Here is a 19,846-nt window from a genome sequence, read left to right as displayed (position 1 = left end):
TAACAGTAGCCTCATTCCCCTTATTCACCCCGTACAAGTCTTATTCACACCGTACAAGTCTTATTCACCCCGTACAAGTCCTCTCGGCATAATATTTTGGCCTTTTTCACCTTAACTAACTTAACCTCGTGAAGCTCTATCACGTGCTTTTAAGGCAGTTAAACGTGTTTTTAAACTAGTATGCACGTATTTTTTTCAAGCAGTAACATCTTTAAATAGTGTTATGTATATTTATTCTTATCTTTCACTCAAAATATATGTTTATATTTGATTTCAAGAATAAATAGTATATATATATATGTATTTTAATTCAGCAGGGAAGCTGTTTAAGATATTAAAAATAAATATATCACCGTATTTTGGTTTCATATTATTTAAACTCTCCCCGAATTAGTTCGAGAACCAAGCAGAGCTGGTGATATTTTTTAATTACATGAAGTTAAAGTTTACAAATGGTTATCAGTTATTGATGGAAAACATAATATTCTTAAACGAAAACTAACACAAACGGTTACCGTGCTGCATGCCAATTTTATTACTTATATTTAAGGTATACTTAGCCTGCTTACAGCTCTCAATTGTTCCAAAGACAACACCTGGTACTATGGTACTCTCGTCGCCTGTAGCATATAATAAACACGTCAGTTGCTGGTGGTTTAAACTAAGTTCGACTAGTTTAAAATTTAGTTACATATGAAAAATGTGAAAACAATTCAACGTGAAGCAGAGAGCGCTAGTGATATCTGGACTAGTGATGGAGAACAGTGTGTGTTTCTTATACTGAGAACACGATAACACTTATAAATGAACCTTTATAAGGAACATGACCTTTTAAGCACATCAAACAGCGGCATTCATCTACCCACGATGTACTGCACAGGCACAAACTTCCTACAGCCTAACTAGTTCTAAGTTGCAGCTTAAAAAATCATAATATAGTCTCAGTTATTATAATTTTTATGCTCTGGTTTTATTAAAGGGACGTAAAGGCAGACAATAGCTGACTAGTAGGATGAATTGACTTGTGTTTGTGGTATACATTTAGTCTCTTCACTTCTACCATATTAATTATAAAAACGATGCTATTTTGAATTTAGTCATTTTTCAAAGAAACACTTTCCACGTCATTTCACATGTAAAAACTCGTTCTATAAACCTTCTTATTCCAATAATTTGTTAGGTTTTTCCACTGTTACATCCTGATATTGTTACTGTGGAACTAGCACAACTTTGTTTGTCCTAGTGTTTGTAAGAAGATGAGCTTAAACTACAGCTATTTGAGAGAACATTTATACTGAAACTTCGCCTCACGTTGGTCAGTCAACACTTGCTTAATTTCAGAAAGTTAAGAATTTTTCCTACAAGCACTTAACATAAATCGACATTTGAATGTTCCTGAACATCATTATTTATATGTTTTCAAACTTATATTAAGTTGAGAATTATCTTCGTAATACGACTCGTAACATATGATCATGATAATTACATTCATCATATAACAGGTGATATATCATTGTCATAATTATGTTTACAGTACCACTTGTAACTTACATTAATATTATCGCGACTGAGAGAGACACTAAACGCTTTAATAGACGTATTAAAAAACATAAAGCCGTAAGTGTTTTCTTTTAATCAAGTTTTAACCTTCAAAAGTGTCACCACACATTATAATGATACATTTTTAATGAAGTTTTTAACTTTCTAAAGATTCACCCCGCAATGTAGAGACATATTTTTAATGAAGTTTTTAACCTTCAAAACGGTCACCACACAATGCTGTCATACATTTTTAAAGAAGTTTGTACCCTTCAAAAGATCCACCACACAATGTAGTGATACATTTTAATGAAGTTTTAACTTTCAAAAGGGTCACCACACAATGTAGTAATGCATTTTTAATGAAGTTTTTAACCTTCAAAACGGTCACCACACAATGTAGTGATGCATTTTTAATGAAGTTTTTAACCTTCAAAACGGTCACCACACAATGTAGTGATGCATTTTTAATGAAGTTTTTAACTTTCTAAAGATTCACCCCGCAATGTAGAGACATATTTTTAATGAAGTTTTTAACTTTCTAAAGATTCACCCCGCAATGTAGAGACATATTTTTAATGACGTTTTTAACCTTCAAAACGGTCACCACACAATGCTGTCATACATTTTTAAAGAAGTTTGTACCCTTCAAAAGATCCACCACACAATGTAGTGATACATTTTAATGAAGTTTTAACCTTCAAAAGGATCACCACACAATGTAGTGATACATTTTTAATAAAGTTTGTAAACTTTAAATGGTCACCACACACTACAGTGATATATTTTAATGAAGTTTTAACCTTCAAAAGGGTCACTAAACAATGTAGTGATACATTTTTAATGAAGTTTGCAACCTTCAGAGTAATCGCGTTATTGACTGAAGCAGGGAAATAAACATTATAAAAGTACAGCGTTTATCATCAGAATGAGGATGTTATGCATTCCAAAACTGTTCCAGTTATAAAAGGAATGTCTACTATCTGTGCTAAAGCGCTCCAGTTTTGTTTTTATTTTGTAGTTCACCAAAGAGCGAATTATCGACGGTTTTAATGTTTGGGTTCTCATTAAAGACTGAGCTTATAACGTACGTAATTGTTTTTAATTAAGATAAATTATATTTCTTACAACTTCGAATGAAAATCCCTATAAAACGGATATAATGAGAAGTAGACTAATATTTCGAACTTTGTTGATTTCTTATCGATTTCAGTATAAACAGTAGTTCAGCATCCCACGACAGTTTACAGACTTACAACACTAAATTATGTCCCCACGGTAGACATTGCATATATAGCGCTATGTGGCTTTGATTTAAAACAATCTTCTACATAGGAAGAAGACTAAATTACGACTACTTATTTATATTTTGTTTTAATAAATAATGAACATATTGGTAGCTCAAAATAAGTGTGTGACTAATTTGGTGAGAGGAACACAGCCGATGTTTTGTTGTGGAGATTTTAAACTTTTGGATCAAACTAAGTTAAGAACCTTTTGCCTTTACAACATTTATTTAATCTCTGCAATCTTGCTGCCATCATGTGGCAAGATTTTGTACTAATGTATCATCGTATAATATGAAATATTCACTTATTCCGATAAAGTAATAAATACATCTTGGAACCATAAAATACGCACAAATATAAAGTATAACTAAGTCACAACGTTTTTATCATGGCGTCACTTGAAGTTAAATTAAAATAAAACGTATTGCTATATTATTTTAATGATAGTAGCATGGTTGAGAAACAGTCAGAAGACCAGATTGTTTTTAATTTCGCGCAAACCTACAAGAGGGCTATCTGCGCTAGCTGTCCCTAATTTAACGGTGTAAGACTAGAGGGAAGGCAGCAAGTCAACACCACACATCGCCAACTGTTGGGTTACTCTTTTACCGCCAAATAGTGTGATTGAACGTAATATTATAACGCCCCGATGGCTGAAAGGACGAGCTTGTTTGGTGCGACAGGGATTCGAACCCGTGTCCCTCAGATTACGAGCCGAACACCTTAACCCACCTGGTCATGCCGGGCCAAGAAGGTCAGAATTATAAAGATATATATATATATCACTTTTATCCTACACAGTCATGTTTATGACCGTTTTATTGGTACCGATCGTCAATGGTTATGACGTTAAGACATACTTTAATTATACAATACACACTTTCTAATCTTTTGTATTCTACTATCATTTTACTCTTTAGTTTATAAATGTTTGTAACTGTTAAACTGAAGTTTTGATAATACATAGTGACATAATACAATTTTCTTTAAGTGTTAAGAGTAGCATCAAACTATACTCTTCAAAAAAAGAAACGCAAAAGGGATATTTTTGTTATTTTAAAGAGAAATATATGTAATAACGTTACAAGCTCAGAGTATGTGATGTTACACGTGTTAAGGCACTGATTGTCAGACCAAAATGACAATAAAAGTTGTGCACTTTGAAAACGGAGGAAAAAAAACGGATTTTTCGCCAAAACGCATTCGTGTCCAATAAATTTGTTTGAGAGATCTGCATGTTCTGCAAATGCAACATGTGTAAGATCCCTCTAAAAGTGACGGGTTCTCGGTTTCCATAGCTCAGTGTTAAGCCACCGACACGCAATACAGTTACGCCAAGACTGACTGAAGCACAACGCAACAACGCCATTGGTCGCTTGGAACTAGGCGAATCTCGATCAGATGTTGCCAAAGCTGTAAATGTCCACCCAAGCACCATCACAAGGCTATGGAATCGTCACCAACAACATGGATCAACTCGTGACCGTCCACGATCTGGCAGACCTCGTGTGACCACGCCCGCACAAGATCGCCACATCCGGTTACGTCACCTTCGGGATAGGACCACCACTGCGAGGTCTACTGCCTCAACCATACCAGGGCTGCGTAGGATTTCCGATCAGACCGTACGCAACCGTCGACGAGATTCTTAGACCCCATGTGCAACCCATCATGGTGAACGTCAACGACGTTTTTCAACATGACAACGCCCGTCCTCACACAACCCGACTCACCACTGTCTTCTTGAGACACCACAACATCGACGTTCTTCCCTGGCCCTCCAGATCACCAGATTTAAACCCCATCGAACATCTTTGGGACGAGTTGGACCGACGTCTACGACGGCGACAACCTCAACCGCAGACTCTACCTCAGCTTGCAGCAGCTTTGCAGGCTGAGTGGACAACAATTTCACAGGATGTGATTCGTCATCTCATCGCTTCCATGGGCAGGAGATGCCAATCAGTTATTGATGCTCACGGGGGCATACTCGTTATTGACGTTGAGTGACGTTAAACTTCAACTAGTGAGCGTGTACTTTGCCTTTGCAGACCTTGGATGTTCAACAGTGAATGTGCAAAGTTTCACACATGTCATACAGAACTACCCGGAATAAACTTGTTAACGATGTGTCTCAAATTTTGCCTTTTGCGTTTCTTTTTTTGAAGAGTATATATGTGTTTATCACATGGGATCTGTGATAAACTGACTGTGCAGTAAGGTAGTTCACTTACTATTCGTTTGTTAGTAAAGCTCTGCAAGCTGAGTCATGCCAAAGCGTTTTGTTTGTCGTAAAATCGCTCACTCACTGTTTGTATTGAATAAACACGAAACAAGTTTGATATATTGTTCTTCTTAGAGTTTTTGGGTCCATAATATGTGAAATCATGATGACAGAAGGTAAAACATTTAAAATAAAAACAAAACAATTGCATTTCTTAGAGATCATTGAGACGTAAGTAGTTCCCTGGTTATAACATTCCAGTGTTCCTTGATGTTAATTCTTATTCAAAGCATATTCAATATTCACTTACCAAAGAAATAAGGCCAGTAACGATTCATACATACTGTTTATTAAATTGTTATTGACTTACGACCTCTGGTGAGTAACCAGAATAAATACTGTGAACGTGAACTACGTCACGGGTGGATTTTCCTGACCCATGGAGCTTCTGATCTGGTCTTTAGCCCATGTGTTGTATTAGATGGTTACTTAGCTGTGGGGGAGGGGGGTATAATTGTGCCTAATCCAAATGTCTAAACAACATGAGTTGTGAACGAGGATTAGAAAACCTACTTTAATTAAAAACAGAAGAAGTGTCGATAGGTGGGGGTTGCCAACCGGAGCTAGATTACTGTACATTGTACATCATACTGTCTCATGGACAATCCAAGTACTTACCAAGTGGAAGTAGTTCGTAAGTTGGTCCTTGAATGGGAAGAAACATTACTATTAAAAGAATACAAACTATTATAAATACATACAATGTATTAAAATAGTTTTAAAGATGTAAGCATCTTGTTTCAACGGAAAGCTACACAAATGGTTATCTGCGTTGTGTTCGCACTGTGGGTCAAGTCCTAAATTCTAGCATTATAAAAAAGTCCAGAAACTTAACGCTGAGCCACTAGGCGACTGAAAGAAACACTTTACAGTTAGGGTACAAAAAATGTAACCAGAACAACAAGAGAAGCGAAAACAGAGAAAACTAAGACAGCGATCAATTAGATACAAAGTAAACCAAACAGACAAGTCGTTGCAGGAAATACAAACCCATTTAATGTACGGGAAAAAAATAAAAGTGTTTCAGAGGAAGTAAAATAACAAATATTGAAAAAACTCTTCAAAGTATGGAACGATTGGGTTTTAAACTTTCACTTCTAATGAAGTTAGAATGCGGACAGAGAGAACTTTACGTTTTATTATAATAACATTTAGTTTCTTAGCTCGTTAAAAAGTTCTAAATCTCTAAATTTAAAATACGACAGGTGTTTGAGGGAGAAACTGTTTTTGACTTTCATGTGTGTTTGTATATCACTTGGTGTTGGGTATGATATAAGAACCTTTTATTTCAATCAACGTTTCGATATTACGGCTTCATCAGCGACAGTCACAATGAAATCACAACGGCGAAACGTTGACTGAAAAACAAAAGTTTTTCATTATTATCTTCAGAGTAGAGGTATTTTTTGTAACTTTCTTGCAAAAATATCCAAATCCCTCCAGTACGCACTAGAAATTTTGAAAAATGACAAAAGTCGGTATAGTCTTTATCATTTTTCGGTGGTTGTCTACAATCTGCTACAACCGAGTAACTTGTGCTTGTAAATTTCTGTTTTGAAACTGATTTTTTGTGTCTTTATTACACAAAGTTTTAAAAATATGTTAATATATGTTAATAGACTAACTTGGTGGTTATATTTCTTACTTTTGTGGTTGTAACCAAATCTAAGGCCAAGTTATGAGGAGAAAACACTGACCGCGCAAAAAGGCCCTAGGGCAACTAACAACAAATATATTAGGTTCCCCCATCTTCGTACGTTGCTACCTGACCGGAACGAGTAATTCCCATGACGAGATCCTGTACTAACACTCCCCCCTCACCCTGAGATCCTGTACTAACACTCCTCTCTTACCCCCCCTCCCCCCTTCCTTCTTTCTTCCGCAAATCTTGAACTCAGCAGCATGAATCGTAACTACTGCGCAGCTGGTATGGCGCATTACTAAGGTTTGTTAAATATCAGTTGAAATTTAATAAAACAGTCTTGTCATAGTTACTTTAGTATATTTTATACAACGTGGGCAAGGCTGTACCCGCATTCTCACAAAAAGTCTTTTTTTTTAGACCTATAATTACTTATTACAACGCTCTATCTTCGTCGTTCATCAGCCAATAAAAACGCTTGTTAGTAATGATCAGCGCACGCACACTTGTAACTGCAGGTTGTTGAGATAGAGGTGACACGTATTCGGCTGGGTTGAGCAGGACAGTGACGTGTCTGAGACCCGGATTAATTGTAATCTAGTAGTACATAATACTTTAACTAAATGAATTAACTTTATGATTTATATTTTGTAAAACTGGTGTTAGTGCGAAGTTTAGAATATGACGACACCCATCTGCCGTTGTCGAGTTCTGTACATGGGCTCTGCCGTGCCCCACGTTACTAAAGACGGTTTACAAGGTATACAAGAACCGCTGAAGGACCTGTACCCTGATCAAGGCCCTCTCACCGCCAAGGGTATTGATTCGTGGTTAAGTGTTTGGAGCAACGGTCTTTTATTAGAAAATGTCGACGAATCTTTACGAGAGGTGACGAGGTTTTTCCATATTGTAAATCTACATTACTGTGCTGCAGTTCGCTACGTCGTAGTTCCCGGCAGTGGAAGCGATAGAACTGAAAAGTTTCTACCTTTAGACAGTCCCTTCGCTCGCCACGCTTCTCCCGAATCACCCACCAATATTTGCCTGTATCCTCCGGCGCACTACAGGAATTAAAGTTCTGGAATGTCACGCCTTCATCTGCAAGAAGGAAGCTGCAGCAAACGCTATGGTACGCTGTTGTTTCCATGCGTACGCTGACAGCATGTATGCCCGTCAAATGGAGGAAAACCCATATTATCTCGAAAGCCGTAGAAGTCGGTCAATGTTCGGTTTGGACACTGTCCAGAAAGTGGAAGCGTGGCGACACCAAGCTTCGCCAGAAAAGGAACTTCCTGAAAGGTCACCAATAGCCAACGGTTCAACAACAGTCTCAGAGTTTAGCCGAGGTTTAGTCTCTGGCGCGGAAGAAGATAATTATAAGGTGTGGACTGGACCTGCGCCCATGGAACGAGAGATGATATATACGGATACTTCTGGCACCATCCAGAGAATGAAGTCCACAGGTATTGGATCCACTTTGGGCGTTTCCAGATCCTCCCGACACCGTCAGATGGCACTTCCATCTCGCGTCCCTCCTCCTCCTCCCTCAAATTTGACTGTCAATTCTAGTAAAGGCAGAGCTGACAAGATCACGAAAAATAAAAATGATCAAGGAGCGCCTCCTTCCGTCGTAAATGGAATACAACCTGGGATATTTTTGTCTCGGCCAAAAAATGCACAAACCGTTTCCGGTGTCTACACAGGCGGACGAGAACAGAAAAGGAAACGCATCCCCGTTGTGGCTGCGGAGGAACCTCTTTACCAACCCTCGACCCGCCACATGAGTGCCACTGCTGCTGTTCCCCAAGAACAGTATTACCCACAGCATGGAACTGCCTCTCGCCAGGCTAAAGCTCGCCAGAAAAAGAAACATGACAAAGATAAGTCTTCATCTGATTTGGACTCTCCTTTCAATACGGGGATTTACAAGAAGAAAGGCCATTTAAATGAGCGCGCGTTTTCCTTTTCAATTAGACAAGAACATCGTTCCAGATCTAACAGCTTGTCTAACCTTCATTTTTTAACGAATGGAGATAATCCAGTAACTAATGGATGTAACGACCAGGCAGGTCCTAGTAACAAACACGGGGTCATGGAAAAAAAGGAAAGAGAAATTGCTCAGTTGTTTAGTGGGCTCGACCTGACGGGAAACGGACTTAGCCCCAACACCAACAGCAATTTCCTTTGTAAGAAAGGTTCTCGTCATCAGAGATGAGGTAAGTTCTAAAATAAACCTGCCGATTTTACGTGTAAGTTTGTATAATATACGTGCGTGTGTCGTGTCTTCTACTAGATCTGTTTTCGGCGTACCATAGAATATAGATATAGTAATGTTTATCTAATTTTATACACCAAAACTGAACTGGATTGAGAACTTTTCCCGTTCAGAGCTTTGGAGACGAGAGTATTATATCACTCCATGTTATTTTTATGCCCAAACTGTTCCGAAGCGTCGTGTAAATTATGAATTTTTAAATTCATTTTGTGTTTTTGTTTTTCTATTATATAACATTCTGTAGCTTTCTAGCAGGTTTAAACAAAATTTGGACTGTTTGCGAATAAATGAAGCTTTCATCAAAAGTAAACTAATATATTGATTCATTACAAGATATTTTCTGGTCTTTTAAATCAAGAACCTTCTCAGGGTAGCCTCACGAGCCTGCAAAAATCTTGCAACGTCATAAGAAAAATGGTCTATCACGCATAAAGTTACGGTAGAAATATTTCTTCACGATGCACGTTATTTAATACATATTTACACGAATAAAATTGATTTTTTTTCTCAGATTTTTTTTCTACTAATCCGAAATAACTTTCACTATTACTTCATCCCTTTTGTTGACATCTATACATTAATAATTATTTTAGGTATGTTATAGCCCTGTATTTCCTAGTTGTTGTTTGAAAGGTTTATATTTTCAGTCATATGTACGATGAAAACTTGAGTAAATAACTACATTGTGGACAGGTCAAAAGCTATTAATACGTCACAGTGTGTATACCTATAAGTGTGGATATACTGATCTCTGTGCCTGACCAAAGGGTATTATTTCACATATAGTACTTGTTTTGATGGTGTGAAACTACGCACTGCACTATTGACAATATTGTTTCTGATTTACACTGGTGATGGAAGTGAATAGAACATTTCCTGACAACCTTCGATGTAAACGAATGCATAGCTGAGAAATATTTAATTACAGTTTCACCTACCTGGTGTGTGTATGTATATTACATATTATAGCGAAATAGACCGATTCCGTATTACACACGTTTTAGCCTAAACTTGCGGTGTGGGTAACACGTTGTTTAACTGCATCAGTTACGACGGAAGGAAGTGTTACGTCATTAGTACATTTCAGGTCGTTGAAACGTAAAAAAAAAAAAATGGACCGGTTTGATAACAATGATAGGGTGAGACGTGCTTACTGTTGTGTCAGTTGTTCAAATAATTCATGGTGCGAGTTTAAAAACCGGTTAATCTTACAAGACATCGCTGGTAGAATTCACTTTATCACATTAGTAGTTTTCAGATATGACAGTTTTCTTCTGACATGTAATTTCTAAAACATTTTTTTTCTCTGACACTAAATTCAATTGGCGGTTTCATTGTATCGTTAGAGGCTCAATTTAATCTGTTGAAGTAAAACTCCTCGCTAACATTCCTGCTATAGTGGTAGTTGTGTATGTATGAGGCGTACATTCTAATTAACGCACAACAAATATTTTGTGTGTTGTGTTTTCATAACGTTAAAAATGAGTAATCAACCATCTGCTTCTATTAAGTGAGGTTAACACATGGACGTTTAAATTTGGCCAATATGTATAATCCGTGGTCAAAACTATTTAGAACATCGGTTTATGGAACAAAGTAGTCATTGTGATACATGGGTAACTTTGTTCCCGTATTGTTTTTAATTTGTACGTATTGAATTTACGTAAGGAACAACTAAACTTGCTACTTTGGAACCAAGATACGTATTCCAATTTGCACGAGGATTTTCTCACCTAAATTCTATATCAGCTAGATATTTGGCGCCATCTAGGTATTTAGCATTGTATCAGGAATGTAATCCGTTTCCGGAATTTGATGTTGAGGGTATTTGATCTGCTACCACCAGAACGTAGCTAATTAGTGCTTGATAAAGATGGTCAGTATTTTCACTAAATATGGGTCAAATACATGGCTAAGATAGATATCATCGGTCAACTGTGTTCGTAGAGTGAATACAGTTTTACACTGTGTAATGGGCATAGGAAATTCTCAATTATAATCTGCAACTAAAATTGATACGGAGCTGCGCTTAAATTATCAACGTACCTCCCCCTAAAAGTAATTATACTGGACTCGTCTTCCTTCAAAAAAAAAAAGTGATTTAGTGCACTTGCTATTTCCCGCGATTCTATATTGGTAATACAAATAAGTTATCATATCCTTTTATAAACAAAGGTATTCAACAGCTTCGACAAATCTCCCAACAATTCCGTGTTGATAACCTCGGTTAAGAGAGGACAATCTGCCAAGCTCGATGAATGATTTGTGTATTGATTGAAATATAATAGGTTTGTTTTGTTAAAATTCGATGAAAGCTATGACGTATGCCCTATTCTAGTGACCTAATAATCATGTGCTCAGAACGTCACGGTCAAACACCAAAAATGACTTCCTACATTTACACCAAGATAACTTACGTTATGTATGGAGTAAAAACTGGATTGTAAAGAATGCAGACTTATTGTGATTTTATGAATGCCCGTTTTCAGTGGTTTTAACAATAAATACGAAGGGAGAAAATAACAAACCGGAATTATTCCTGAAAAGACAATTGCTTCAAAGGAGGAGATAGCTCCAGGCGAATCGGTGGTTTCGAAACGTTTCAAAACTGACGTTAATTGGATGTTGTGTTGTTATGTTGTTACACTAAATGAAGATCCAAGAATTCTTTATAACGAGAAACTCGCTTGAAATAAAAATGTATCTCTGTACGGCTGGTATAGGTATTAACACTTTCCTTGATAAGGAGAGAACAACGTTTTGACCTTTCTAGGTTATCTTCGGGTCGAAGATATCACACTTATCTTATTTCTATATTTCGATTTTACATGCTTTTTCTGCAATTGGAAATCATCTGTCTTGTTTTTTTGTAATCGACAGGCAACGGTGCCAGATGTACAACAGATTAATATAATTCAATTTATATTAATTATAAGTTACCATATTTAGTTTTATAATGTCTTACCATTTATATTAATTATAAGTTACCATATTTAGTTTTATAATGTCTTACCATTTATGTTAATTATAAGTTACCATATTTAGTTTTATAATGTCTTACCATTTTTGTTAATTATAAGTTACCATATTTAGTTTTATAATGTCTTACCATTTCGAATTTCATAAATTTGTATTACTGAGGACCTCTAGTAGATGTCGCACCACAGTTCAGGAACCTCTTCTATAGTGTATCAATACATATTCAAGGATGTCTCTACACTGATAGCGCACAGATAACTAAGTCCTGAAAAAATCGAGATTGTAGGCCAAGACGTAAATTTTCGGGAAACATTTCTACTGAACACGCTGTTAACTGGCGAGTATCATACTAATTAGTACTAGCCCAACTCAACAATTTACTTTTTAGAATTAGCCTAAAATAATGCACAATTGGAACTTAACTTTGTGAAACTGTCTTTACAAGAAACTCTGGTATTATATTGGTATTATTGTGTAGGTAAGATATTAAACTCCAATTTTTTATTTTTTTATTTATTTTTTATTAAAGCGGCCCCCCGTTAGTGCAGCGGTATGTCTCCGGATTTACAACGCTAAAATCAGGGGTTCGATTCCCCTCGGTGGGCTGAGCAGATAGCCTGATGTGGCATTGCTATAAGAAAAACACACTTATTAAAGCGTGTAATCCGCGTATTTTCTAGCGTATGGTATTGCATCAGTAGTCACGAGTATCGGGTACGAGACATGCAAAACGAACAACAGGTTTTAGGCTTCGGTGCGTGACGTCAGTGTCAAACTAGCGTGGTTTATATTATTGTAACAAAAACTTAAGTGTCGTGTTCAAGAAGACAAGTTTTTTACAGAAACTTTGTTCTTCTTTCTTCAAGAAGTTGGATCTGTATCACAATAGGTTAAGTAACCAGCTGGTAATAAAAGGAGCGTGGACAGTTTTCAGTAATTTATATAAATCAACGTTCACAATAGATACAAAAACTGATAGTGAGAATTTACAATAGACACGTGGTAGTTGGCTGTAATTTAATGTAATGAAACTATAGCATTCTCTTAACCCTAACATTGTTTACAAGTTAAGAATTAAAGTTGTACATGATTCAGATCTTAGTTTCTAATTAATTTTACTTCATTATTTTATATACAATGAAACATCAAACCAAACAATCGCTAATGTATTGGACAAAACAATTGTTCATGTTATGAGTTTTTGTATCATCTTTGTCACAACGCCAGAGGCCAGTAAGATGTCCTTAACCACATAACAGTAAGAAACACTTAAAAACACAAATCTTGTTATAATCAACCATTCTGATAGAATTGATTTATCATAGTAAGTATGCCAGGATCATTAAAAAAAAAAAAAAATAACGCGAAGTGTTTAGAGTTACAGGTTAAACTGATTAGGTCTAGGGTCTATTCCCTACTGTGTGTTAATCTTGTATATAAATATTTACTCACTGGTTACTGTTTGAATTATTTGTTTGTTTGTTTTTTAAGTATTAACAAACATGTTTATAAAAGTAAAGAAAAACGTTTGGGGGGGGGACGAGAAGGTAAATATATGGATGGTTAATATCAACCCTTCAAAATCAGTGCTAGTAATTCCTGATTCACCCTGTACTTAACTTCTTAAAAAAACACCAAATTTTTGTATGAAAATTAACTTCAAGAGGTAACGACAGCATCTTTTACACTAGAATTATGTTGGTGGTTTTTCGCTACTTATCAATAATATTTATACAACGGTTACTGTATGTAAAACTGTTACATCGGTGAAACTGGTTGGCATCATTGTTTTTGAATTCTTACGTAATAAGAAAGAACAAGAAATTCAAACATTTTGCTCTGATATTTACAAACATTCGCAGAACTTGTGACTAAATCACTATTTGTAGATATTGTTATTAAACTGAGCTTTAGTGTTGTAAGGTTCCGATGACCTGTTGAGGATATTTAAAATATTTCCATGAACACCCTGAGCCATTGCTACATAGGGGGTGCTACCGCCTGACTGATAACAAATACATTGTTAATAACACTAAGCAAATCTAGGCTTAGAAATGTTTGTAAAACAAAATTGCTGAAAATTCCGCATAAAATTTGTGATAAGTTGTACAGACGATGTTTTTTACCAGGTTGTTCTTCAAAAACAGATTTTAAGAGAGAACACATTTCTCTTTTAAAAACATTCAATTTAATTTTTTAAAATTCTAAACCTTTTCATGACTTTGAGTAGTTATTTCGTGTTTTAGAGTCTAAAAATAACCACATAGCTTAATAAAAGTAACAACAAACAAAAAGTCCGGGCGAGTTACCCGGACTGTGAATCCAAGGTCAGTCGTTACTATACCATTTCTTCAAAATCGCGCTCCCTTCTTTGGGGCCATGGGTGCCTTTATAAGAACTTTTGAACACTGTTCGATAGGTGTAGCACAAGAGTTCGCAGTGAGTGTTGTTGACTAGTTGTCTTTCTAACATATAAACATTAAGATCAGAAATGACTAGTGCAGATAGCCCTTGTGTAACTATCTGAAACAAGCTGTTTGTTACAGAACAAACGAATGTACCAAGATTTATCAACTTTTTGTTGATTTTAATTTTATTATACCAGAAAGTAATAAAATGTCTTAAGAGCCATTTGGCTCAAAATTTAAGGATTAATCCTTTATCTTGAAACTGGTTATAACATTTTTGAAACCCTTAGTTTAAGAGTATGTAACTTAGACGTGTTAGTGAAGTTGATCTGTGGAAGAAAATGTTGTATTTGATAATTCTAATGTTTTTATTGTAACTTATTTCCTCTTCTAACTTCTGACATATGGTTGAGATGGTGAACCAGAGAAGAAAAACTTGCTACTTTTGACTGTTATTAACACACCCAATTTCCAGGCGAACCGGTTTCAACCTGTGTTGGATAAGCAAAGTCGAATTCCATTTTCTCTTGGGCGACTTGTGTAATTAAACGCTTTTACCCTAGAATAACATTTCAAACTGTATAATCGGCCCCTTCCAAAGAATGGACAACAATGTTTCACAGACCAACATGAACATCGAAATTTTCTGTTAGTATGTAGAGCCTTTAGTCGCCTCGGAAGTAACGGTACAAGTTTATATAATCAGACAGTATCGGCCAGTTAGGGGAAGGAGTGCCAGCCAGTGAGGTATGGTCTTTAGTAATCTACACGAGGGGTAGCACCGACTCGTTTCGAAAGTTGTCTCCGAACACTGCTTCCGATTTTCCTGGACTACGAGGGATCCCATTACAGTTGATGTACCATTTAAAGTCTTCTTGTGAGCTAGTTTGGAACTATCTTTAAATAAAATTGGGCGTGTTATGCAGACCAGGACTTTACATTGACGCTAGGTGCCAGCAGACAAGTACTTTACCTTTAAGGTTGGCACCTTAAACCTTGGCGTTAGACACCAAAAGGAACATCTTACCTTGGTCAGTTGTCTGCTGGTAACTATGTTCAAGGTGGACTATCTGCTCGTGTGCAAAGTATAAGTTTCTATTCTTGATATTAGTATAGTACTTTTAAGTATTTTTAATATCTCTATTATTCACAGCTGGGTTTTAACAGGTTGGAGTGCCATCCATTTTACCACACGGAGAAAGACTACTTGATGCTTGGGTTCTACTCATTGAGCCTCGTGACTACAGATAATTATTATTTGAAAGGTCTTATTTCCCACATTTTGGGACTATTGTACCCACAGTGTAATAGAAAGAACGACTTTGTAAAAATGATTAGTTTCCTCTCTAAAAAAATCAATTTAACTATTGGTAAAATAAATAACAACTTTTACAAGAGCTGGCAATCGTATACGAAAACTGGAGACTGTTAACTGACGGTTATGACCTACTTGATATTAACGGCATATTTCTTGCTAGTGGCGTTATCATGTATCTTGTCAAAACTAGTAACTTTCATTTATTCTACGTATTATCTTTTGTTGCGCCTCGTAGCTTGTTTGCATAAACGCGAAGTAACAGGACATTAAGTAATCATATGCTAAGAAAAGTACCTAACCCTAATCCACAACACGATTGGCTTGAATAACAAAATCTGGTTTCTTGCCTTGCTATAAACAGGTTTTAACCAGTTAAAGGCAAATCACCACAAACTGTCGTTGTGTTGATGTCATGTCCTTAGATCGGCTACTTGCATTTACTTTAGTACAGTATTTGGCTAATTTAAAGTCAGTTAAAAAAAATCTAGAAAAGGGTAACTTTGTAATTGTTTTTGATAAATTTTCACCATAGCCTCGGTATAATTTAGTTGGTGCTATTTTAGTTACACTGAAGTTTCTTTTGACGGAATTTTATTAGTCTGTTTTTAATTGTTTGCAATAAACAATCTTTTAGTTGAAAATAGTATGGAAAACACTTTTCTATAGTTTTCAAAAGAGTAGAGTTTAGTTCGCAGTCTCGCCAGTAGACTTGAAATATACAAGGAAAACTTTTTAGGCTTAGTGATTTCTGAATAATTATCTGCTTACTAATTATAGTTTGAGTTGTCATTATTTTAATGTTAACTATATATTATTGATATACTTCACATACTTCGAAATATTTAGTCGCTTACAAAAGTTACTTTTTTTTCTCTTCTTTTTTCTAGATACCGATGCCTAGGTAAGCCCCAACGCCGAAAAATTGAGATTATACAAACAAGGCCTCACAACCCAACCAAGTCAATGGACTGAATTTAGTATTCACTGGCACGTGAGTTGTGTAACCTCGTCCTCCGCAGCTAATTACGTAGTTAGGACGATTGAATTGTATGCATTATGATGTAGAAAACGTCATCTGAGAAACGGAACTCTTTTTTTTTTTTTCTCAAGGTTCTTGACATCTGAAGTTGATGCCTTTTGAATGCATGAACGAACATAAAAACGAAAGAATAAAAATAAAATGTTGATGTCGGTTCTTGCAAACTTGACTAGCTCTAAGCAAGACCTGCAAGTGCGTAAGCAGAATTGGGTTGTTCGATATTAGAATAGAGGGCGTGTCCATATTCTGAGAAAATTTGTTCCTTGGAGAAACCGTAACACAATGCTGAATAATAGTTCCATTGTGCGCATGTTTATTTAAGTGGTATCTAGTGGAGTGTAGGAAAATTAATAGAAAAGTCGTTGTGGCTAGATGCCAAAAACTGCCATATTAATGTTGTTTTTGACTTAAGAATCGAGAACAAGTATTAGTCTCATGTGAAAAATGAGATGTTTTTAAATAGAAACAAATGTTGTATCATCAGCTGACTTCAATTTTTAATTGTAATGAATGTTAATGTACATACATAACTAATTATACGAACTTTTAATCTCGTGTTTACCCTGTTATAACATAAAATATATCATGCATACAAATCTTTTAGCCAGAACTGATATAGACCGTGCTCTGTATTAAAAGGTATATCGATAAGACCACAGGTTTTTGTGCTATTTTTTTAATCACGAAAACTAAATACTGATAAATAGGCTTATATAAAGCGAGATGGTTATTCGTTTATAAATTGAGGACGATATTGACGATTTCTGATTTTTGTTATCTGCGCTCGTTGATTGTTTTAAAAGCAAACTTGTTCGTACAATATTTCTTGATTCATATCATTTTGTTGTTTTTTTTTAAATAAATTTCTATTAAACAACTTACTTGTCTTTCTCGAAATGTTCTTTCTTATGTTGTAACGCTTCATATTTTAAAAATTAGTGTTGGAAAATTTAAAATTGGTTTGGGAGATGTTAACAGTAAATAGGGAAAAAAAAGTAAAACTTAATAGAAAAAAAAGGATAAACAGTGTAAAATAAATACTACTCGTTTGCAAGAAATATTTTGGTGTTTCGTAGAAGGTAAAAATAATTGTTGACGTCATTGTTTGTGGAGGCTGGCAGGAGCCCTTTCTGTTTAAAAGAGCGTCCTTCAATAAAATATTACAAGGTCAGAATCAAAATTGCGTGATGCGATTATTTAAGGTTGAACTGTAAACGTCCAGTTACTGTATCGTATAGAAAATTGTTCCAAACGTTGAACTGTTTGCAGTTGGTACTGTATCATATCTATAAACAATCTGTGTATACACGTTGTTATGCTAAAGGCTGATATATAAACAATTTGTAGCAGGAATACTGTCATATTAATTGATAATTCATAAACCGTATGTGTAATAAACAATGTTATATCAAAAGTTGATGTATAAATAATTTCTATCATGTATATTGCCATAAACTTAAAATAACTGTGAACGTCACCAGTTTTCCAGGTGCAATAAATGCAGCGAAAGAAAGTTCGTTTAGTGTACAGTAAATTATTATGTGAACACTACCTATCGTATTGGATGAAAAGCTGACTTGATAAATAGTAGTCCCGTTACTATTGTTGTTGTTAAATATGTGTTTTAATGAGTTTATACGTCGCTGGATGGTTGGTTTAGAATGTTTAATATTATATTTTGTTTGTCTATATAGCTTTGAGACTTTTAAGATTATTGTTATTCCTAAATTAATGTTTCTCTACTTGACCAATAGGTGTGGTATATATTTCCTAACACATTGAGTGTAAAGATGATTGCGTTACGAGACTATTCTAGGATACAACACTAAATATAACTGTTATGTATTAAGTACCATATCTAGCATACCTTATATTTTGATAGAGTATTGCATGTTTTAAAACAATAACCTTTTACATAAACAACTTAAATAGCCCGAAATTTGTAAAAATAGCGACTCAACTTGATGTCATTTCCAAACGGTTTAACGTATAGTCATAATATTTGGCATGCGGCTTCTCTGTAATAAATATGTGAATGTATTATAACAGAACTACTATATTATCAAAATTGGATATTTTAGATTTGCAAAATATCTTGTTTTGCACATTAACTAACGTTTACGTAACATTTTAATAAAAGTATCATTGAGCTGATAATCGTCTATCGTTGTACACATAACTGCCAAGAAACCTTTAAATTTAATAGAAATCCTAGAAATAGTAATACGTACTATATTATGAACTGTTAATATCTATATGTTGTCTTTCTATGTAACCACTTCAATGTATGTGGATTGATTTTCACCAAAATTAGTATGGAGGTTCATTAGGTACATTCAGGGGTACATACAAATTTTCAAAATAGTATTTTCCGGTTTTTTACCACTACTTCCCTGTTTATTGACCTTACCAAAGTATGAGGATTCATTGGGTCCATGTGAAGATGCATGCAGATTTATGGTTTCACATTTTGCGTTTTAACAGTTTTATCCGCGTCTTTTTACAATTTTATGTAAGAGAAATAACTTTTCTTGTTTGAAGATAAACTTTCATTAATTATGAATTTATACAATTTCTATCCAGGGAACGGGTACTCCAGGTAACCATAACTATAATTTATACATAAGCACGTCTTATTAATTTTCGGGTCTTGAACTTGAATATCTTGTGTTTAATTTCCCAAAACAAACTTTTAAATTAATCTTTCAAATTGCCTAAGATTTTCAAGGCGTATTATTTTCCCTAAAGAAAGATAAACGTTTTAAAAATGAAATATTTTATTTAATTTCTTAACAGCGAAATGAACTCGGTATTTTAACATTTACTTTATTTCTGAAAAGAGTGAAAATTTCAGATAAATATATGAAATAAAAACGAAATTCTGAACATAATTGTCACTTGTCTTGTTTTCAATTTTATGTTTGGGTTTCAATATCCGTGGTTGGTACAACAAGGATTAATCTACTGTGCAATTTGTGCTTAACAAGAAACAAACGTCTTTATGCGTTTATTTTAGTGTGTAATTTGTGGATGTTTTATTGTGTGGCTTATTCTTGTTTTGAGGTTGTTTCTC

General features: G+C 35.1%; 1 pseudogene across 1 annotated transcript; it reads left to right on the top strand.

Moving 5' to 3' along the window:
* The first annotated feature begins 7,224 nt into the window (after positions 1-7,224).
* On the top strand, positions 7,225-18,187 carry LOC143253581 (uncharacterized; annotated as a pseudogene). The gene is made up of 2 exons (XR_013029713.1): positions 7,225-8,970; positions 16,622-18,187. The product of XR_013029713.1 is annotated as an uncharacterized LOC143253581 (transcript).
* Positions 18,188-19,846: the final 1,659 nt, after the last annotated feature.

The sequence above is a fragment of the Tachypleus tridentatus genome, chromosome 6 (genome assembly GCF_004210375.1).
Source record: "Tachypleus tridentatus isolate NWPU-2018 chromosome 6, ASM421037v1, whole genome shotgun sequence".
Taxonomy (NCBI): Eukaryota; Metazoa; Arthropoda; class Merostomata; order Xiphosura; family Limulidae; genus Tachypleus; species Tachypleus tridentatus.
This window is presented reverse-complemented; position numbering and strand designations above follow the sequence as displayed.